Source organism: Saccopteryx leptura, chromosome 1, assembly GCF_036850995.1.
Source record: "Saccopteryx leptura isolate mSacLep1 chromosome 1, mSacLep1_pri_phased_curated, whole genome shotgun sequence".
In the NCBI taxonomy this organism is placed as follows: domain Eukaryota; kingdom Metazoa; phylum Chordata; class Mammalia; order Chiroptera; family Emballonuridae; genus Saccopteryx; species Saccopteryx leptura.
In genome coordinates, this window is record NC_089503.1 from 181,206,858 (window position 1) to 181,231,010 (window position 24,153).

Sequence of the window (24,153 nt, forward strand, 5' to 3'; positions counted from 1 at the left end):
GTTCCTGAGATTATCATTAGAGGAGAGAGCAGAGAGAGAGCAGAGAAAGGCCACGTGGAGGAGACCAGGATAAGCAGCCAAGATGGCAGAGTGTTGAGTGAGAAGCCAGTTTGTGCAGAGTTTGTGCAGGGAGAAGGAAGGAGATGGGGAACAGAGTGATTAAGTCTGGTGAGCTAGAAACCTTTGATTCTAGGAAACTCGGATAAGTCAGTAGCTTTGTGAGCACTGAAGGAGTGGGTTATGAAGCCCAGTGTGTGTTTTTACTTGCCCGCCAGGTGCAACCTAGGATTAAAGATGATGGCTCACCAGTTCTTCGCTCCGTTGTTTCTTTACCGACTATCTGAATCCAATACACGAACCTGCGTGGGCAAGGCAGCTGTGATGGTGGCCGTGGCTACTGGCTTTACACCTAGAATCAAAGGTTTCTAGCTCACCAGACTTATTCACCTCTGTTTCCCATCTCCTTCCTCTCCCTGCACAAACTCTGCACAAACTGGCCTCTCCCTTAGCACTCCACCATCTTGGCTGCTTCTCCTGGCCTCCTCCACGTGGCCTTTCTCTGCTCTCCTCTCTAATGCTAATCCCAGGAACCAAGAGAGCAAGCTCCCGTTCTGCCCCCATTTTATAGTATAGAAACCAAAACCTTTAATCCAATATATATGATACAAACAAGAAAGTCTCTGATACAAAGTCACCCATCTGAAGCATAATGGGATTCCTCATGAGAGTGCACCACCCCACATCAGAAAGAGTGGGAAAGGGGCCCTGGCCGGTTGGCTCAGCGGTAGAGCGTCGGCCTGGCGTGCAGGAGTCCCGGGTTCGATTCCCGGCCAGGGCACACAGGAGAGGCGCCCATTTGCTTCTCCACCCCTCCCCCTCTCCTTCCTCTCTGTCTCTCTTCCCCTCCCGCAGCCAAGGCTCCATTGGAGCAAAGATGGCCCGGGCACTGGGGATGGCTCTGTGGCCTCTGCCTCAGGCGCTAGAATGGCTCTGGACGCAACAGAGCAACACCCCAGAGGGGCAAAGCATTGCCCCCTGGTGGGCATGCCGGGTGGATCCGGTTGGGCGCATGTGGGAGTCTGTCTGACTGCCTCCCCGTTTCCAGCTTCGGAAAAATGAAAAGAAAAAAAAAAGAAAAAAAAAAAGAAAGAGTGGGAAAGGCGTAGTCCCAAAACCAAGCCCCAGGCTACAAGGATCCTGCCTGCCCACAGCCTGCCCCAACACACATTAATATAATCATGCCCATCCCAAGAAAGAAGGGCAACCAATACCATCACCTGGGTGACGGGCTTCCACGTGGGCAGCGGCATCTTCAACAAAGTGAGCATAATATATTTTATCTGACCAACATTATCATTAAGGCAGCCTAAAATGTTCTTATTTTCAAGTTATTTTTAGTTGACATGGTCAGTTTCTTGGTGTCACTTGGTGTCTACTACACCCAGCACTAGAAGAGTGAGAGAGATTGCTAAGGAGAAGACATGTTCTATCATGAAAACACAAGCCCCAAAGTAGAAGAGGCTAACAAACAAGTGGGTAAGGACTTAAAATGTGTTCCAAGAACAAGAAATTCATTGTTCTACTCTCTTTGCTTTCTTATGCTGTTATAAAGTACTGTACCCCAGATTCTGAAAGGCACTGTACCTCACTTCATCGAGTCCACGTAGAGACACCCAGACCAGATGAATTTTGAAGAGTTTTATTGAAGAAGGAAATTTGTTAAATATGCCGACCGCATATGGCTGACATGGGACGTAGCAGGCCCAAATCGTGCGCCCTGAGTATACATATTTTAGGGGCAGGTTATATACCCTTGACCACATACATGTTTGGGGGCATGACAGCATGACACAATCATTTACAAGATTATAACATTTGTCTAGATTTAGGGTACATTAACAAGATCAACATTTGTCTAGGGGATTTACAACAAACGTTAACTTTCAAGGTAATACAATTAAAGTCATTCACAAATCCTTTAAGTATCTATCTCTCCTCCTTTGCTTAGAGGTACATGTTAATCTCAGGATTCCAGGAAGGGAGGGAGAGCTAGGATCAGTGTAGAGTGGTACATTAATTTTGTCTCTTATTGAAGGAAAAGGGGAGTTCTTTAGATAACCTTAATCCTTTCAGAGAACTTAAAACCAAATGACCCTAGTTGTCCTTGTAAGTCAGGAGACTTCTATATTCTTTTCCCTCCATTTTCCAAAGAAAGGACAAGAAAGTCTGACCTTTTCTCCCAGAATATTAATATTAATTTGCAGCTTTTTGGTACCTTACAACAATGCCACAAACCCCAAGTGGCACTCTCGGAGGTGGGCAAGGGAAGAACAAAGAACTCCCGACACAAAGCCCTCTCCATGGCGGTCCTCATGGGGACAGATCTCTGCCTGCACATTGCAAGTGATGGGAGACTCACTTCCACAGGACCAGTTTACTTCTCAGTTTCTCTCTTAATTCAAAAAGTCTTCCTCAGTTTTTATCCAAAATCTATCCCTCAAACTTTCTATCCATCAATCCAAGTTCAAGAACAAACATTTTTATAGGCCCTAGGGAAAATTATGACAATATACACTTAGAAACTCGTGAGCACTGATGTAAAGCCAGTAGCCAAGGCCACCATCACAGCCGCCTGGCCCATGGAGGTTCACATTGGATTCGGACAGTCGGTAAAGAAACAACAGAGCCAAAAACTGATGGGCCACCATCTTTAATCCTAGCTTGCACCCGGTGGGCAAGTAAAAACACACAGTGGGCTCCAAAACCCACTCACATTCAGTGCTCACAAAGCTACTGACTTATCCGAGTTTCCTAGAATCAAAGGTTTCTAGCTCACCAGACTTAATCACCTCTGTTCCCCATCTCCTTCCTTCTCCCTGCACAAACTCTGCACAAACTGGCTTCTCACTCAACACTCTGCCATCTTGGCTGCTTCTCCTGGTCTCCTCCACATGGCCTTTCTCTGCTCTCTCTCTCTGCTCTCTCCTCTAATGATAATCTCAGGAATCAAGAGAGCAAGCTCCCATTCTGCCCCCATTTTATAGTGTAGAAATCCAAACCTTTAATCCAATATACAAAATAGGGAAGTCTCTAATACAAAGTCACCTATCTGAGGCATGATGGGATTGCACCACCCCACATCAAAAAGGGTGAGAAAGGCTTAGTCCTAAAACCAAGCCCCAGGCTACAAGGATCCTGCCTGCCCACAGCCCGCCCCCAACACACATTAATACCACCTGGGTGACGGCTTCCACATGGGCAGTGCCATCTTTAACAAAGTGAGCATAATACATTTTATCTGTCCAACAACTGAGCACCCATTCCATCAGGGAACAAAAATGTGAGGACCCTGAACCTTGGAGAAAGGCGTTCCTGGGAGTCCTCAATCAAGGACAGGAGGCAGGCAGGGGGCCTTTCATTCTATCTTCCCTCCTTCCCTCCCTCCCTCCCTCTCTCCCTCCCTTCCTCCTTTTCTCCCTTCTTCCCTCTATCCTTCCCTCTCTTCCTTATTCCCATTCCATGCACCCAACTGTTTTTCAAATGTTGAAGATTCAGTCTTCAGTATGCATCCAACAAATGTGGTCACCTTTTCATCTCAGTGACACTGGAGTGTGACCTCAGTAGTCTATCCTGGGACTAATTAGCCCACCACCATGTCTTCCCACTCCTGGCCTCTCCCCATTGTCATCAATACCCCACACAGGGATTCATGTTTCTAAGTTAATCATCCCCTCCAGCACTCAGAAACTTCTAGGGACTCTGCTTAGCCTAACAGTCAAGTTCTCCTCGGTTTCACTCCCACCCAATCTTTCTAACTGTGACTGCTCTGGCCTTTATCACCTTCCAGGTAACATTAGAAATGATGCCTGGGGCAAGGTTCATAGTCTCTGTGTCTCTGCACAGAGGCTTCCCTTTATGTGGAATTCTTTCCTGACTCATACTGCCTGGGAACATTGCCACACATGACATGCTCAGAGATGTAAAGGATGAAATATAGACAAAGGTTTATTTATAAAAACTGAAAAAAGAAAGAAAAGTAACCTATGACTCTAACAACACAATGGCAAAATAAATTCTTCTACATGTAGTTAATAAAATACCATAAAGGCATTAGATATTAAGTGTTCAAGAAATAGTGAAAAAGCAAGTTTCAAAATTCTAGATGCAGAAGGAAATACATATGGGCATATATTTACATAGTGTTAATAGTGTATGTATCACTAAAATGATTACATACTATATATATACTACCTATACACATAATAGTGTATATATCAGTTATGAATAAGTTTAGATGCAAATAACAATAATAAAAGCTCAGACTGGCTTAAATAGGCCAGAGCTTGGTTGTTTTGCACAATAGAAAGTCCCTAGGTAAACAATTCTGGGCTGACTTGGTGCACATGTGTGTGTATAGAAGCAAGTGTACTTTAAAATAGCTTTAGTGCATGTTTTTTCCTTAATTATATACATTACTCAGGTAAGACTCTAGTCTAAGGGCTTCTCATGGTTTCCAACTGTTTACTGTTATAAGGATTTGAAATACGCTTTTTTGACATAGTCCATCTTTCCATCTTTCATTTTCAGCTGTTCATCAGGCATTCATTTTCTTGAGGCCACACACAACTTATGTATCAGAATAAGGATGTGAAAAGGCTCTAATTAGTTTTCACATTGTAAAAATTGTTTCTAATTGTAAGTAAAAGTTACAACTTTTACTGAGGACCATGCCTTTCACAAAAGGGCATTGAAGCCTCAAGATAGTGCCAGCAGCTTGTGTTAGAAATGTTTGGGCAGCAATATTGGTTCAGACTGCGGTCACCTTTTTTTTTCTTGTTTAAGTAAAATATCAAGCCTGTTCTTGTTCCCTCTCAAAAATGAACATTTTGCCTGTGTGAAAGGAACATAAGTAAAAAAGAACGAAAAGAGGAGGAGGTGGGGAATTGTTCCTACTGGGAGAATATACTCTAACCCGGAGTATATGCCCTCTAGGGTTTCTCCTCCTCCTTAGGGAAAAGCCTTTGGAAGATGATATATGTTCTAATAAAGCTAAGTTGATACTGGTGAGAAAACAGACATTTGGACTGTGAAAGAATATAAACAGAATTTGCATTGTAGTCAGAGCAACACAAAATTTATAAAAAAAAGAATCATCAAAGATTTACAAGTCAACATACAAATACTTGCAAATTGATTATGTGTAAATCAAGTATAGAAGCACTCAGCTGTGAAGAAATTGGAGACTGGACGTAACTCAGACAGGGCTTCCCAGAAGTAATATAATGAAGGTTTGAAAGTGAAAGTGAGGAAACGTACAGGAGGAGGTTTCGTTCCAGTTCCATCCACATCCATGGTAGCCCGGTAGTATCTGTCAAGTAGATGAATTAACTCACTGCATGCTTGATTGTGCTTCAACACATAAAAACAGGCAAATGAATTTGAGTTTGGGTTCTTAAGAAAACCATTTCTAAAACTCCCTTCTTAGCTTTTGTCTTTCTCTTGCCCTGAATTCCATCCACAAATGAAATATGATAGTTGACATGGCTCAAGTTTTGCAAGATATCAATGACTCTGTAGAGTCCATATGCCTCAAGAACAATGCTGGAGAGAATTTTTAACTTTCTAAAACATTTGGCAACATACTGGATAAATTTGATAGAACTTTCAAGGGGTATGTATATTTTTGCTTGCAATGAAATATAGACATTGTTCAAATACAAATTTAGACTTATCACTACTTCCCACACATTCACTTGTGTTTTTACATAAGTGAGGTTGAGGGAAATTTGATTTCCAAGAATAGTGATTTTCCTATACTTTCTGTAATCACATATAAACGGCATGAATTTCTTTTTGTTGCTTTCAGATACATGACCAGTGTAAGGGTTTTGAGGGTTTTACCTCCTTTACCCAAATACTTCTTTTTTAAAAAAAGATAAATGGCTTTAACTGACAATCACTTATTTCTTGTATCTATATATTCTCTAATCTTTGCCATCATCAAGGAATTGAATGATGAAATTAACAATAGACACCTAGGGGCTTATTCACAACTACTGGAAATATATATATATAATGGTATATATCATATTACCATTATTCTTTATAGGGTTCCCAAAAGAAATAAAGTAAAAGATATTTCTTTCCTGAGATGAAGAGAGTAGTTCTTTGCTGTCCTTCCTTTCTACCTGTTCTTCCTACTCTTCGCTCATCTTCTTTTCTATAAGCTCTTTCTTCTACTTCCTTTTTTTTTTTTCATTTTCTTCTACCTGCTTCCTCTTACTAGGTGGTGGAAAATGCACATTTAACCCAGCGTAAGTATTGAGACACCAAAAGAAAGGGAAAATTCTGGGAAAAAGATACACAGCAGGTTTCCAGTTATGTAAAAAAGTAAGTGATGTCACTGTCCACGTTCAAATTTATAAGAATTTCTGCACTTTTCTGACACGTTGATCAAGCATCCTTACACTCTGTTTCCATTTTCTGGATTCTCTGAATTCCTTTTTCTTTTTTATTTATTTATTTTTGTGACAGAGATAGAGACAGACAGGAAGGGAGAGAGATGAGAAGCATCAATTCTTCATCATGGCACCTTAGTTGTTCATTGATTGCTTTCTCATATGTGCCTTGACTGCGGTGGGGCTACAACAGGCCAAGTGACCCCTTGCTAAAGCCATCGACCCCATGTTCAAGCTGGTGAGCCTTGCTCAAACCAGATGAGCCCACACTCAAGCTGGCAACCTTGAGGTTTCGAACCTGGGTCCTCTGCATCCCAGTCCAATGCTCTATCTGTTGCGCCACCATTTTTTGAAAAACCCACACAGAATCTTGCCTTCTCAATGACAACAATTAAGATATAAGAAAAATACTTCCCTCTGTGTTTTATTTGCATGGATTCCCCAATTATTTTTATTGTCCTAAAATGCTTCATCTGATGAAGACTAGTAGATACAAGGATAAGGATAGATCAGATCAGAAAGCAGCAGGGTCTCCAACAACTCTTTTTGGGAAGGGTGATATTGATTATTAATAATATTTTTTTTTTACAAAGACAGAGAGAAAGTCAGAGAGAGGGATAGATAGGGACAGACAGACAGACAGGAACCAGGAGTGATGAGAAGCATCAATCATTAGTTTTTCATTTTGACACCTTAGTTGTTCATTGGTTGCTTTCTCATATGTGCCTTGACAGTGGGGCTTGCTCGAGCCAGTGACCTTAGGTCCAAGCTGGTGAGCTTTGCTCAAACCAGATGAGCCCACACTCAAGCTGGCAGCCTCGGGGTCTCAAACCTGGGTCGTCTGCATCCCAGTCTGACGTTCTATCCACTGTGCCATCGCCTGGTAAGGCTATTGATAACATTTTTTAAATGTATTCCTCTTTCTTGTTTTGTGTTCAAAACATGCATGGGCAACCCTGATCTCCTTTTTCATCTTGAGAGGTTGTAGGGTAACTTTGTTGCCTTGCTAACATTTCCTCTCTGCAAAGATTTCTAACCTAAAAATAATGCATATGCTATATGAGTTTTATATGACTTAAGCTGTGGCTTCTTTCCAAGTTTAACAGACCCATTTTGAAAGGTTTATATTTTAAGTGAGCCAGAACAGAGATCCTTGTAAGCTTTTTAGGAATGAAGCTAGAAAGGAATGTTTGTTACAAATGTACAAATGAACATTCTGCATAATTAATTGCTGGACTCTCATCCTTGGGTAGTTTTTTCTTTTTTTATAACACATTAAGTTGCCTGTAAAACTGAGAAAAAGAAATACCTAAGTCTAGGAATTAAACACATACTAGATTCCTGGGATTTTGGGGACAGACATTTTGCTCTGTGTTTTGACTTTCTCGGTTACCAAGTGACAATAATCGTATTGACTGGCTGCCAGTGGTGGCAGTCATTGCTTAGTGGCTTTTAAACTAATAAATTAGCACCCCAACAAGGGAAAACAGTTGATGGAGTATAACAATAAAAACCACTTCAGCCGTGACAAAAGCCAAAAGCATCCAGCTTGTTCAGAGGAGAAAGACGTGCTCCTCCTGTTAAATAGAAAACAAAGTTCCCTGTTCTTTCATCAGTGATGTCCATCTTTGAGAATTTTAATTGGAAATTTCCTTTGAGGAGAGATTCAGAGGGGAATTCAACTTCCAGTCCCAACAGCCTTTGCAACATACAGAAGATGACAATGTCCGCTCTGTGCCAGGGCTGAGCAGCTATGTATGCTGTGCTGAGATGTTCCATGTGCGAGGAGGCAGGGCATGAACCCCAGCAGGAATCTCTCCGGCCCTTTGTGTGGCAGCCCAGACTCCTCATGGTTGCACCACAGTGTTCTTCAACTCCACTGAGTAATCATAAAGGCCTCCAAATATATTTCTAATAGCCCTTGCTAGACATTTACCGATATATCTTCTTTCTTGATCCGTATTAGTTCTGTAAGAGAGCTTAACCATGGAAATGAGCAGACAGCAAGGGAAGGGAAGGAGGGAAGGAGAGATAACCGGAGGGTGAAATCTTTCTAAGGACCATTGCTCCGAGGTGTGTGCATTAACTCGATCTGCAGGATTTGTGACCATGTCATTTCACCTTCCCACCTCAGGCCTCTGCATCAACCTTAAGAAAGCCATCATTAGTATGCAAGGGTGTCTCTTCCTCCCTGAATTACATACATTACTTTAATATAGGAAAGTGTAAAAGGGAATAATACACCAAAATCTAACTACTTTAAAACTATTCTTTTTCTGTTCCTACCAGTCATTGTCTGTAAGTATATATATTTTTATAAGCTATCAATAGATAACTGTATTTGTGGTTTGGAAAATGCAATGTTGTTTGCCGGGGTCCAGCCCCGGGGGGGATCCAGGGGTCCCACAGGAGGAGACGGCGTCGGCGAAAATCGAGTGAGAGAGCCGAATTCTTTTCTTTCTCTTTATTCTCTAGTTAGCATTTACTGCCAGGCATCTCTACCAAATGCTGGTCTAGCTTTCTTTTTATGCACACACACTAAGTTACAATCACATGGTATTTTGTTTCACTATGGTTACATGTTTCCAGATAACAGTTAATTCATATCTATAAACTATAAATCAGGTGGTAAGTTATTCAAAGTACAGTTATACAATAGCAATAACAATATTGGTACAAACTTCTAAAAGATTAGTACTAATTAATAACTCTACTGTTGTTGTGAGTTAAGGGCGCAGAGAGAGATTAGCAGACAAAATCATTAAGGACTAGCAAAGGCCCACCACTTGCTCAGGCAAATGGCCTTGAGTTCATGCAGTGTCCTAATTTTTCTCACAAGACTTCAAAAGGCTTGCTTATTAAGAAATTGTCATAACATCAAGAGTAACTTTTGCTTAAAGATATATAGAGTGTACCTGCAAGATAGCTTAGTAGCAACATAATATCAGAAGGCATTAATTGCTATTGCTTCTATGGATTCTTCCATATTCCTCTTTATTATCTGAACGAAAAACCTTGAGAAAGTATATAAATCTCATGAGAATGTCTCACTGAGAAAGCCCAGTAACTGCCTTTAGTGACAAAACAAGTCTTTTAACAAAACATTTTTTACTAGCCAGCTGCACTCCTATCCAAGGCCATGCAACAGGCCACTCCACTACACTTTACCTAAGATTCTAACGTCTAGTTAAACTTTATTTATTTACTATATTCATATACTAGCTAAGTTCTAACTATATTCTTTCTAACATGATTAATAAGAAATTCTCCTACAAACTTAACCCTTTACGAGGGATATTATAGCCAGCCTCTTATGTTTATGAGCCCAGTTCAAGGGGCTTACAGGCTTTTCCATGAAACTTACACCTTCTGTCTCATTTCCAAAGAAATTACTACAAATCTACAGGGAAAACACGGTACTATTATCCCTGTGCCATAAATAATAGCACACACCCAGAAAAGGGGGGAATATAAGGCCAGATTAATTCAAAAGATTAAAGGGGGAAGTGTCGTTGTGCCTTTCCTTGCGGTGACTTTGTCAACCCGCAGCTGTTGGTCTTACTGCGGTGACTCTATCTTCTTTTGCTGTGACTTTGTCAACCAGCAGTTGTGGATCTTCTCCTGCTGTGACCTAGTTAGCCAGCATTAGTGGATCGGCTCCCGACAGTTGTTGTAATGTCACTTCTCTCCAAACTGATATCATAAATTTAATGTAATTCCAATAAAAATGACTGCAGGACTTTTTCAGAAATTGACAAACTAATTTTAAAGTGTAGAGAGTAATGGCGGGGTAGGAAGCGATACTGATAAATCTCCCCCAAACCTCAACAAGATCTTCAACCAGAAACAGAAAAACCTATCCTTGGAGCCTCCAGATGTTTCACAATACACCCAAAGGAATGATTGAGCGAAAAATTGGCTAAATATATAACCAAACCCTGAAGGAAATAGGGAGTAAGAAATGCTCCGCCTTCCTCACTAACCTAAACAGGGCGATTTTCACTGGAAACTGAGAATATAGAAACTAAGGCGGACAAAGGGGGTGAATATATCCAGGCTGCGGCACAAACGGCCGAACCAGGCTGTGGCACGGAGATCCAAGCTGAGGAAAAACTGTTCCTGTGACAACCCGGGCAATACAGCTAACACTCGCGCCAAACCCAGACAAAGAAAGACAAGCGGGGCAGCCATTTTACCTGATCCCCTGGTCGGCGCATAGTGGGCGAGAGATTCCTTCCAAAGCCCCGGGAGGGTGCGCCCGAGTTACTCCACAGAGAGGCAGAGTCAGAGGCCTTTGTGTGGGCCGAAAGTGTCCGGGCCGCCCCAGCACCCTGGGAGAGCCGCACATGGGGAGGGAGCGAGAGCTAATTCCAACACTGGAACTTTTCAGTGCGGGCGGGAGGTTTCACTCAGAGGGCAAGACTCCGGCCTCACATCCTGGTCTGCGCACACGGAGAGTGGGCAGGAGACTCCTCCCAGCACCTCGGGAGTGGGAGCCCGTGTTGTCCCACGGAGGGGCAGAGTCGGGGGCCTTTGTGTGGGCCGAGGGCGGAGTCTCAGGCCACCCCAGCGCCTTGAAAAAGCCACACACGGGGACGGAGCGAGAGCCAATTCCAACACTGGAACTTTTCAGTGCGGGCGGAGTGTTTTACTCAGAGAGCGAGACTTCCGGTCTAACATCCTGGTCTGCACACAGATAGTGAACAAGAGTTTCCTCCAAGCACCCCGGGAGTGGGTGCCCGCCTGTGTTACCGGACAGAGTGGCACAGCCAGAGGTCTTTGAGTAGGCGGAAGCCCCGGCTGATTATGCTAGCGGCTCTGACTGACTGAGCCTTACCCAGAGCCCTTACTCTATTCTGAGTGGGAATAGAGTGGGGAGTTACCAGCTCTTTGAGCCTCTTACTATCCAGGCAGAGGCAACAGCAACCCCATAGCTGGATTATCAGACTACTAATTGAGGAAGGAAAGACTAGGAGAGAGGCTCCAGGAACACGGACTCTCTCACTGTTGGAACCTATAAATGCTAATGAGCCTCGATTGCCAACGAGACTGAAGCAAAATACATGACATCGCCATCGAGACTTATCAACTGCAAACCTCTACCTGAGCGTGCCAAAGGGGCAGAACCCGGGGTACAGAGTCACCGACCAGGAAGAGGGAGAGAAAAGAAAAAGCAAGAAGATAACCTCTCAAAATCAGAATAATACACAGACTTTATAACCTATCCCATTTTATTATATTTGTTCATTTGTTTCTCTTATCTTCATCCTTGATTTTTTTTTCTTTTTTTTTTTCCTCCTCCAATTTGGTCGTTTAACTCTCTACCGGTCTTACTCTCTCCTCTCCTTGAACTACACTACCCATAAGTGTTACATCTCCCATTATCTTTTCTTTCGTCTTCCTTTCTCTCTATAAGGGTTGCACTCCAAAACCCTTAACTCTCTCTCTCTCTCTCTCTCTCCTCTTTTTTCTTTTTTCTTCTTTTAGTGGTTCCCTCTTTTTTCTCTCTCTCTCTCTTTCTTTTCTCCCTCTATATTAGTTTCTTCCTTTCTCCTTTAGGTCTCCTCTCATTCAAACCTCAATAACAAACAAATTATTTTATCTGGGACTCAAACTTATGTTTGTGGCATTTTGGGGGGTTTTTACTTCACCTTTTTAACTCACTAGCAGTGCTCCCATCCCTGGCTCTCCATTTTATCAAGCTCTTGTTCCACTAAATACAATAGTAATTTTTTAATTTGTCCCCCCATTTTCCTGTTTCCCTCTTACTCCTCTCATCATAACTCTTAGTCAACCAACACCTAAATGCAAATCATTTTATTCTTGATCCAAATTTTTTCATTATTTGCTTTTTGTGGGTCCATACCCCACCCCTTTTTTATTTTTTATTTTATTTTATTTTATTATTATTTTTTTATTATTTTTTTTCTTGCCCCTTTATTACTTTTCCCCAATTCAGGCCCTCCATTACAGGCATTGTTTATTCTATTAAATACAATATAATTCACAGTTCACCACAAGATTTTCTCAAGAAAGAGGGGAGAGGAGAGGAGAGGAAAAAAGAAGGGGGGGAATAATTTCCTTTTTTTAAATTTTTATTATATTTTATTTTTCTTTATTTCATTATTAATTTTTTTTTTAAAAAAACAACTTTTTTCGATTTTTTATTTTTTTTAACTTTTTATTTTTTATTAAATCTCATTAATACTATCAACAAAACCACCCTCAGATGCCATTAAGGAAGAGAAAATCGAATATCATGGATACAAAAGAAAGAGAGGTAACACAGATAGATGAGGAAAAATCTATGAAGAAAAAATTTAATATATTAGAAATCTTGGAGTTAAATGACAGAGAATTCAAGATATAAATCCTAAAAATACTCAGAGATATACAAAAAAACACAGAAAGGCAATTTAGGGAGCTCAGAAAACAACTCAATGATCACAAAGAATATATGTCCAAGGAAATTGAAACTATAAAAACAAATCAAACAGAGATGAAAAACTCAATTCAAGAGCTGAAAAACGAGGTAACAAGCTTGGCTAATAGAACAGGTCAGATAGAAGAGAGGATTAGTGAAATAGAAGACAAGCAACTTGAGGAACAACAGAGAGAGGTAGAAAGAGACTCAAAAATTTTAAAAAATGAGATAGCCCTACAAGAATTATCTGACTCCATCAGAAAGAATAACATAAGAATAATAGGTATATCAGAGGGAGAAGAGAGAGAAAATGGAATGGAGAACATACTCAAACAAATAATAGATGAGAACTTCCCAAGACTGTGTAAAGAACTAAAGCCTCAAATTCATGAAGGAAACAGAACTCCGAGTTTTCTTAACCCCAACAAACCTACTCCAAGGCACATCATAATGAAACTGGCACAAACCAACGGAAAAGAAAAAATTCTCAAGGCAGCCAGGGAAAAGAAGAATACAACATATAAAGGAAGGCCCATTAGATTATCATCAGATTTCTCAGCAGAAACTCTACAAGCTAGAAGAGAGTGGACCCCGATATTTAAAATCCTGAAAGAGAGGAACTTTCAGCCACGAATACTATACCCATCAAAGCTATCCTTCAAATATGAAGGAGAAATAAAAACATTCACAGATACAGAAAAGATGAGGGAATTTATCATCAAAAAACCCCCACTCCAGGAATTACTAAAGGGGGTTCTCCAATCAGATACAAAGTACAAAAAAAAAATAAAGCCACAAGTAAAAGCTCCAAGAAGAACACAATAAAACCAAATTTAAACTGTGACAACAACAAAAAGAAAGGGGGGGAGAGGATGGAGATTAACAGTAGCAAAGGACAATGGAGTGCAAAAGTACTCACAAAATAGTGCACTACAATGAACAGGGTAGGAACCCTTTTCATTACCTAAAGGTAACCACCATTGAAAAAACCACCACAGAAGCACATGAGATAAAAAAGATAGCAACAGAGGAAAGATGTATGGAATACAACCAAATAAAAACAAAAGATAGAAAAACAAAAGAGAAGGATCAAACAAGACACAAAACTAACAGAAAGCAATCTATAAAACGGCAATAGGGAACTCACAAGTGTCAATAATTACACTAAATGTAAATGGATTAAACTCACCAATAAAAATGCACAGAGTAGCAGAATGGATTAAAAAAGTAAATCCAACTGTATGCTGCCTACAGGAAACTCATCTAAGTAACAAGGATAAAAACAAATTCAAAGTGAAAGGCTGGAAAACAATACTCCAAGCAAATAACATCCAAAAAAAAGCAGGCGTAGCAATACTCATATCTGATAATGCTGACTACAAGACAACAAAAGTACTCAGAGACAAAAATGGCCATTTCATAATGGCTAAGGGGACACTGAATCAAGAAGATATAACAATTCTTAATATATATGCACCAAACCAAGGAGCACCAAAATATATAAGACAGCTACTTATTGACCTTAAAAAAAAACTGACAAAAACACAATCATACTTGGAGACCTCAATACACTGCTGACGGCTCTAGATCGGTCATCCAAACAGAGAATCAACAAAGATATAGTGGCCTTAAACAAAACACTATAGTACGTGAATATGATAGACATATACAGGACATTTCATCCCAAAGTGACTGAGTATACATTTTTCTCCAGTGTACATGGATCATTGTCAAGAATTGACCATATGTTGGGCCACAAAAACAACATCAGCAAATTCAGAAAAATTGAAGTTGTACCAAGCATATTTTCTGATCATCAACCTTGAAACTAGAATTCAACTGCAAAAAAGAGCAAAAAAATCCCACAAAAATGTGGAAACTAAACAACATACTTTTAAAAAATGAATGGGTCAAAGAAAAAATAAGTGCAGAGATCAAAAGATATATACAGACTAATGAAAATGACAATACGACATATCAGAATCTATGGGATGCAGCAAAAGCAGTGATAAGAGGGAAGTTCATATCACTTCAGGCATATATGAACAAACAAGAGAGAGCCCAAGTGAACCACTTAACTTCCCACCTTAAGGAACTGGAAAAAGAAGAACAAAGACAACCCAAAACCAGCCGAAGAAAGGAGATAATAAAAATCAGAGCAGAAATAAATGAAATAGAGAACAGTAAAACTATAGAAAAAATTAATAGAACAAAGAGCTGGTTCTTTGAAAAGATCAATAAAATTGACAAACCCTTGGAAAGACTTACCAAGGAAAAAAGAGAAAGGACTCATATAAACAAAATCCAAAATGAAAGAGGAGAAATCACCACGGACACCGTAGATATACAAAGAATTATTGTAGAATAGTATGAAAAACTTTATGCCACTAAATTCAACAATCTAGAAGAAATGGATAAATTCCTAGAACAATACAACCTTCCTAGACTGAGTCAAGAAGAAGCAGAAAGCCTAAACAGACCTATCAGTAGAGAAGAAATAGAAAAAACCATTAAAAACCTCCCCAAAAATAAAAGTCCAGTCCCTGACAGCTATACTAGCGAATTTTATCAAACATTCAAAGAAGACTTGGTTCCTATTCTACTGAAAGTCTTCCAAAAAATTGAAGAAGAAGCAATACTTCCAAACACATTTTATGAGGCCAACATAACCCTCATACCAAAACCAGGCAAGGATGGCACAAAAAAAGAAAACTACAGACCAATCTCTCTAATGAATACAGATGCTAAAATACTAAACAAAATACTAGCAAATCGAATACAACAACATATTAAAAAAATAATACATCATGATCAAGTGGGATTCATCCCAGAATCTCAAGGATGGTTCAACATATGTAAAACGGTTAACGTAATACACCATATCAACAAAACAAAGAACAAAAACCACATGATCTTATTAATTGACGCAGAAAAGGCTTTGGATAAAATACAACACAATTTTATGTTTAAGACTCTCAACAAAATGGGTATAGAAGGAAAATACCTCAACATGATAAAGGCCATATATGATAAACCATCAGCTAACATCATATTAAATGGCACTAAACTGAAGGCTTTCCCCCTTAAATCATGAACAAGAGAGGGTTGTCCACTCTCTCCACTCTTATTTAATGTGGTACTAGAGGTTCTAGCCAGAGCAATCAGACAAGACAAAGAAATAAAAGGCATACATAACGGAAAAGAAGAAGTAAAGGTATCACTTTTTGCAGATGATACGATCCTATACATCAAAAACCCCAAAGAATCCACAAAAAGACTACTAGAAACAATAAGCCAATACAGTAAGGTCACAGGATACAAAATTAACATACAAAAGTCCATAGCCTTTCTATATGCAAACAATGAAACAACTGAGAACGAACTCAAAAGAATAATCCCCTTCACGATTGCAACAAAAAAAATAAAATACTTAGGAATAAACATAACAAAGAATGTAAAGGACTTATATAATGAAAACTATAAACCATTGTTAAGAGAAATGGAGAAAGATATAATGAGATGGAAGAATATTCCTTGTTCTTGGTTAGGAAGAATAAATATAATCAAGATGGCTATATTACCCAAAGCAATATACAAATTTAATGCAATTCCCATCAAAATTCCAATGACATTTTTTAAAGAAATAGAGCAAAAAATCATCAGATTTATATGGAACTATAAAAAACCCCGAATAGCCAAAGCAATCCTAAAGAAAAAGAATGAAGCTTGGGGCATTACAATACCTGACTTCAAACTATATTATAGGGCCACGACAATCAAAACAGCATGGTATTGGCAGAAAAATAGACACTCAGACCAATGGAACAGAATAGAAAGTCCAGAAATAAAACCACATATATATAGTCAAATAATTTTTGATAAAGGGGCCAACAACACACAATGGAGAAAAGAAAGCCTCTTCAATAAATGGTGCTGGGAAAACTGGAAAGCCACATGCAAAAGAATGAAACTGGACTACAGTCTCTCCCCCTGTACAAAAATTAACTCAAAATGAATCAAAGATCTAAACATAAGACCTGAAACAATTAAGTACATAGAAGAAGACATAGGTACCCAACTCATGGACCTGGGTTTTAAAGAGCATTTTATGAATTTGACTCCACAGGCAAGAGAAGTGACGGCAAAAATTAATGAATGGGACTACATTAGACTAAGAAGTTTTTGCTCAGCAAGAGAAACTGATAACAAAATAAACAGAAAGCCAACTAAATGGGAAATGATATTTTCAAACAACAGCTCAGATAAGGGCCTAATATCTAAAATATACAAAGAACTCATAAAACTCAACAACAAACAAACAAACAATCCAATAAAAAAATGGGAAGAGGACATGAACAGACACTTCTCCCAGGAGGAAGTACAAATGGCCAACAGATATATGAAAAGATGCTCATCTTCTTTAGTTATTAGAGAAATGCAAATCAAAACTGCAATGAGATACCACCTCACACCTGTTAGATTAGCTATTATTAACAAGACAAGTAATAGCAAATGTTGGAGAGGCTGTGGAGAAAAAGGAACCCTCATACACTGTTGGTGGGAATGTAAAGTAGTACAACCATTATGGAAGAAAGTATGGTGGTTCCTCAAAAAACTGAAAATAGAACTACCTCATGACCCAGCAATCCCTCTACTGGGTATATACCCCAAAAACTCAGAAACATTGATACGTAAAGACACATGCAGCCCCATGTTCATTGCAGCGTTGTTCACAGTGGCCAGGACATGGAAACAACCAAAAAGCCCGTCAATAGATGACTGGATAAAGAAGATGTGGCACATATACACTATGGAATACTACTCAGCCATAAGAAATGATGACATCGTATCATTTACAGCAAAATGGTGGGATCTTGATAACATGATACGAAGTGAAATAAGTAAATCAGAAAAAAACAGGAACTGCATTATTCCATACATAGGTGGGACATAAAAGTGAAACTAAGAGACATTGATAAGAGTGTGGTGGTTTCGGGGGGAGGGGGGAAAGGGAGAGGGAAAGGGGGAGGGGGAGGGTCACAAAGAAAAGTAGATAGAAGGTGACAGAGGACAATCTGACTTTGGGTGATGGGTATGCAACATAATTGAAAGACAAGATAACCTGGACTTGTTGATATTTGAATATATATAACGTGATTTATTGATGTCGCCCCATTAAAAAAATAAAATTATATAAAAAAAAATTTTAAGTGTATTTTAAAAGATCGAAGAGTTAGGATAGCCAAAATAATTTTGAAATAGAAGAACAAAGTTGGAAGATTCACACCACTTCATTTTCAAACTTACTATATAACTAAGGAGGTCAGGCAATATTATACTAGAGAAAGGATAGATATTACTTGATTGATTAACTGATTTTAAATGAAGGTACAAAGACAAATTTATTCATAACAAATGGTGCTGAAGCAATTGGATAGCCATATGCAAGAAAATGAACCTAAATCCATACTTCAAACGTATGTAAAACATTAACTCAAAAAGTTCATGGACCTAAGTAGAAGAGCTAAAAACTGTAAAATTGCCAGAATAAAACATATATAAAATCATTGTGATCTTGGGTTAGGCAAATATTTCTTAGCTAACATATTAAAAACATGATTTTAATGGCAAAGTAGATAAATTGGACAGCATCAAAATTAAGAATTTCTGCTCTTTAAAAGACACTGTTATAAAATAAAAATACAAGCCACATGCTGAGAAGAACTATTTGTAAATTGCATATCTAATTAAGAATTTGTATCCAGAACATATAAGATTCTCAAACTCAATAAAACTCAAGATCCAATAGAAAAAGAAACAACCTAACTTTTTTATTTTCAGTTTTTAAATTACATTTATTGGGGTAACATTGGTTAATAAAATAATATAGGTTTCAAGTGTACAAGCCTACCACAGATAAAGCCAGAATGGAAAATGTAGTCTAGATGCATGGTCAAAATTAAGTCTTCTGCTAATTTCCCCAGAATGAAACTTGCCCAAGTTAAAGGCATATCTGCAGTCTTCTGCTGTGCGTACACCGTGGAAGGTAAGATCAAAACATCTGGACTGCATTTACCACAGTGGTCCCATAAGATTGGCATGGAGCCGAAACTTTTCTCTCACCTAGCAATATCGTAGTCATTGTAGGTGGTGATGTAACACACTACTCATGTGCATGTGATGATGCTGCTATAAACAAACCTAATGTGCTACCAGTCATATAAAAGTACTGTATATACAATTATGTCCAGTACATAATACTTGATAATCATAATAAATGACCATGTTTCTGGTTTATGTATTTACTATGCTATATTTTCTATCATTATTTTAGAGTATACTCTTTCTACTTATTAAAAAAAAATGTTTATTCTAAAGCCACAGCCTCCTACATCTCATGATTATCACTAGTCTTGATTGCATCAGTTTTTCTTGGGCTTGGTTTAGTCTCATGTTGCTTTGTGTAGTAACCTGCTGTACAGTCTTGTAGCCTAGAAGCAGTAGGCTATACATACAGTCTGAGTGTATAGCAGGCTATGCCTTCTAAGCTGTGCACTCAACAGTACTTAACAAAGTATTCCTCAGAACGTATCCCCGTTGTTAAGTGGCATATGAAGGAAGGGAAAAAACAATACTCCTCATTCATTCTACAAATGGAACCCCTTGTGTGGGTTCATTTTATCAATAAGGCACAGCTTTATTGGGTGATGGAGACCAGGACCTGAAAAAGGACATTATTTTGTGATCTTGCAAGTCACTTTCCCTTTGAGGTCCTTGGTTTCTTTAATTTTCAAATAAGGTTGAACTAGCCATTCTCCAAGGTTCTTACATTCTCCTATCTCTTCAATTAGTCATGTTCCTTTTGCCAAGCATTATTATTCTCACTTGGTTACAAAGAAACTAAGACATCAAGAAGTGAAATGATATAGACAATGGAAAGGGAAGGAAGGGGCCAGAAAGGACATCTCTGAGCCACCAGCAGCCTTTGAGCTAATGTTCAATTCTTTATTTCCATTCCTAGTAACAAAAATCTCACCTTGAGGGCAGACACAAAATCAAGTTAGAGCTCCTTGTAATTAGATTTCCTGCACTAACTTGGAATGTAAATCAGTTACTACCTGGATGCATGTTAGTTGCTCACAGTTGCCAATTCTTTTGTCTCTGTCAAGAAAATTAAAGAAATACTTGTTCACTTGTTTATAAAATCATGAAAACAACAAACTGGGCATTTGTTGATGACGAATTGAGCTGTAGGTAGGCTCACTGGTATTAATCATTTTGAGTTACAGCAGAGAACAGTGCTGATGCCTCTTCTCTCATTCTTCTTTGAATCTGAACAACTAGGAGAAATAAAAATCCCAGGGCGGCAGAAAAGGGGACACACAAACAGTAGGACTTAGCCTTTACCTGCAGGGCACTGTGGTCTATGGGTGCTCTGCTTTGTAAATAATTCTTCCTGAAAATGAAATATTAAGTGAGTCTGTATGGTACGCTCAGCCTCCCTGCTCTCTAGCTGTGCATCTGGGCAAGTTCCTTGACCTCTTTGTACCTCAGTTTCCTTCCCTGTGAAATAGGCTGTTGTGAGGTTAAAATGAATGCAGACTTGTAAAAAATTCAGAACAGTACCTGGTGCACAGGAAGCACTCTCATGAATTAGTACCTATCCTGTGGTTATTTCTCCCTGAGCAGCAGGATGATAACATCTCCTGGGTTGTGTCAAACCCAAACATTCCACAAGGTCTCCCATAATGTCCAAGGGCAAGGGACAGTGTGGAACCATTGCTAGAACTTCAATTTTAAATAAAGTCATTACCTTTAGAACAGCTTCTTGACAGGGTGCTCCAGGTATTTGAGGTCCTAAGCCTTTCTTTGTTCCATGGGTTGATAACTAACATTACATTTTGTCAAAAAAAAGATCAGTCTTTGCCTAAGAAATACCCTCTTCCAAAGACTCATTATTTGATAAATCATCAGCTTTTTCAAGATTATTTTACTCAAGCAGATGGACCATTCCATCAACTGTCAACTGGGTGATTGAACTGAAAAGTCAGGGCAGCCCATCAGCTCAGTGGGCGTGTAGCTGGCATGTTTTTGGCATGTTGCTGGCATGTCTCTGGGCTGTGCCAAGCAGCCCACCACAGGCCAAGGGCTGATACCTGGCAGGTAAGGTTTGTCTTATTGGTAAGGCAACTTTAAGAGCAACTCGGCTGGTCTATCTGTTAATTGATCACCGTAGCTTTTCGTTCCTTTGAAAATCTAGACATGGTAGCTCGACAGAATCCCAAATCTATGTTATTTTCCCCACTACCAGCATTTTAAGAAGATTTGTTCAGATATCTGTCCTGAATATTTTTGGTCTGGCGGAAAAATCTGCAAAATGAAAGCCCGTTTCTTCTCCATCTTCCGTCAACCTCAGCCAGAACCAAACATGAATAATTAGAAAGGGGCATGAGTCAACCTCAGGTTGAGAGGAAGATATTTGCAGGCCCTGTCATTCTCTTTACCTCTCTAGAGGGCCAGGCATGGCTTCTTCCATTGCCTTCAGATGCTACAGCTGGAATGTAGTCACCAAGCAGAATGATGTCAGAACTGTGGATATCAATTTACACAGCAGAGGGGAGGAAAGGCTGAGCCTTTGTTTAGAAGAGAGTCATTAGAATACTGGTAGCACTGACAGTGGCTGCTTGCATCTCGATGATAATGAACAGTGCATGAAGAGGCCCTGGGGATGAGACATGCTGGGATATTCACAAATACGCTTCCGATGAAAATCTGATCATACCTTGGGGGGCAGACTTCACTTGTCAACGTGGTGCCATTATATAAGAATTTTTATTTTATGCTTCCAGTTTTTCCATTAGCTCTTAAAGAATTGAGTCACCAGATTTCCAGATTAAAATATGTGATGGTAGACATTCCAGAACAAGGTATATAACAGAGACCTGGAGACGGAACAACACTGACAGTCAAGAGCATTACTGGACCTTAGATTCCAACATCCAGACCTTCTTTACTCCTTTTCACTTGAGCCATTATTGCCTTTGTTCATTTTCCCTAAACACCACTCTGCTGCTTGGCAACTTCCTGTCCCAACTGCAATGTGAAATACCTACCCAGTACTGCCCCCTACAGTGTGACTTTGGTTAGAGCAACAATGTTTTGAGTGTTTGTCACTGATCTCTGCTGCACTGGCTTGCTGTCCTCACAACACTACCATGCAGGTGTTGTGGGGATAGGAGGGTATCACTGACCCCCAGCAAGACCCTGTGGGCATGCTGAAGTTCAACTAGCCATTTCAACAAGGGAGAATGCACACTGAGACCGATAGTGGGGTGTCTCCATAGGTGGGTTTAATGAAGGACTTTCTATAGAATTTGCACTTGCGCTAGGTAATTTGGTGGAGGGTTTAAGGAAACAGAGTTTTGCTCAGGATTGGATGCTGTCAGGAAGTAGAGGCAACTTTATGACCAGGTATCTTAATAATTCTAATCTCTACGGAAGGGAAATGAAGTCATGCTAAAGTCATAGTAGATAACAAAGGAGCAGCCACTCATCTTAGCCAGGATGGGGCTGTTTGGTCATTTTCGTGGCTTGGACAATGCTCATGTTTTTGTCTGCATTTAGACTTGTATGGTGTCCCTAACAAAGCCCTCACTGGGTGCTCAGATCATTAAGCATATATATTTGTGCTGCTTTTTTATGACCAAAACTTCATATTGTTACTTTTATTAACTAAATTAGAAATCATATGTGGCCCTGGCCAGTTTGCTCAGTGGATAGAGCATCAGCCTGGTGTGCTGACATGCCAGCTTCAATCCCCAGTAAGGGCACACAGGAGAAGCAACCATCTGCTTCTCTCCCTCTCTCTCTCTCCCTTCTCTCTCTCTTTCCCTCCCACAGCCAGTGGCTTGGTTGGTCTGAGCATTGGCCTTAGGCGCTGAGGACAGTTCAGTTGGACCTAGCGTCAATCTAGTCAGGGGGCATGTAGGAGTCTGTCTCTCTATCTCTCCTCCTCTCACTTAAAAAAAAAAGAAATCATTTGTAATTTTTACAATGTGGTACTGGATACAAATGAAACCAGTGCTGCTATGATACTGGGTGCATTTGATCAAGGTCAGAACAGCTGCATTCAAATTCTTAATCTGCTGCAGACTAGCTCTCTAGTATTCTTCTTACCTGTGAAAGGTTTACTGTCCTCATTTGTGCATTGTGGGAGGTGGACAAAATGATCTCTGTAATTTCTTCATTGCAAGAATCTATTGGTCTATTATTCTTGAGGCTTGTGCAGCATTAATAAGAATAATAATTGCTAACATACTTTTAGTGATTATCATGTGGTAAATACTTTTCCAAGCCCTTTACATGCATTAACCATATTAAGCATCATAACAACTATTTGGAATAAATACTATTATCTCTATTTCATGGAAGAAGAAAATGAAGCCCAAGGATTTAAGTATCTTGCCCGAAGTTACACAGTTAGAACATTGTGGACTCAAACTTAATTCCAAGCATTCTGACTCCAGAATCTGTTATCTAAACCACGGCCCCCTTTTTTGGGCCATGGACCGGTTTAATGTCAGAAAATATTTTCACGGACTGGCCTTTAGGGTGGGATGGATAAATGTATCATGTGACCGAGACAAGACGGATGTAACAGAGGAAATATGGTTCATTTTTTAAAAATAAAGCATCGTTCAGACTTAAATATTTATATAAATAAAACGGAAATAATGTAAGTTATTTATTCTTTCTCTGCAGACCAGTACCAAATGGCCCACGGACCGGTATTGGTCCGTGGCCTGGGGGTTGGGGACGACTGATCTAAACCACTCAATTATGCTGCAATTAAAAGTCAACCTTTAGGCCCTGGCCAGATAGCTCAATTGGTTAGAGTATCATCCCAATACATCAAGGTTCTAGGTTCGATTCCCTGTCAGAGCACATATAAGAATCAACCAATGGCAGCATGAATAAGTGGAACAAGTCCAACTAGTCAGTTTTTCTCTCTTTCTCTTTCTCTGTCTCTGTCTCTCCCTTCCTCTTTCTAAAAATCAATTTAAAAAAAAAGACAACCTTGGCCCTGGCCGGTTGACTCAGCGGTAGAGCGTCAGCCTGGTGTGCGGGGGACCCGGGTTCGATTCCCGGCCAGGGCACATAGGAGAAGCACCCATTTGCTTCTCCACCCCCCCATCCTTCCTCTCTATCTCTCTCTTCCCCTCCCGCAGCGGAGGCTCCATTGGAGCAAGGATGGCCCGGGGGCTGGGGATG

At 39.8% G+C, this 24,153-nt stretch overlaps 1 protein-coding gene across 3 annotated transcripts in view; it reads left to right on the forward strand.

Annotated features, from left to right (window-relative positions):
* Window positions 1-24,153, forward strand: part of PLD5 (phospholipase D family member 5) — a 264,686-nt gene that overhangs the window by 207,494 nt on the left and 33,039 nt on the right. The window lies entirely within an intron of this gene.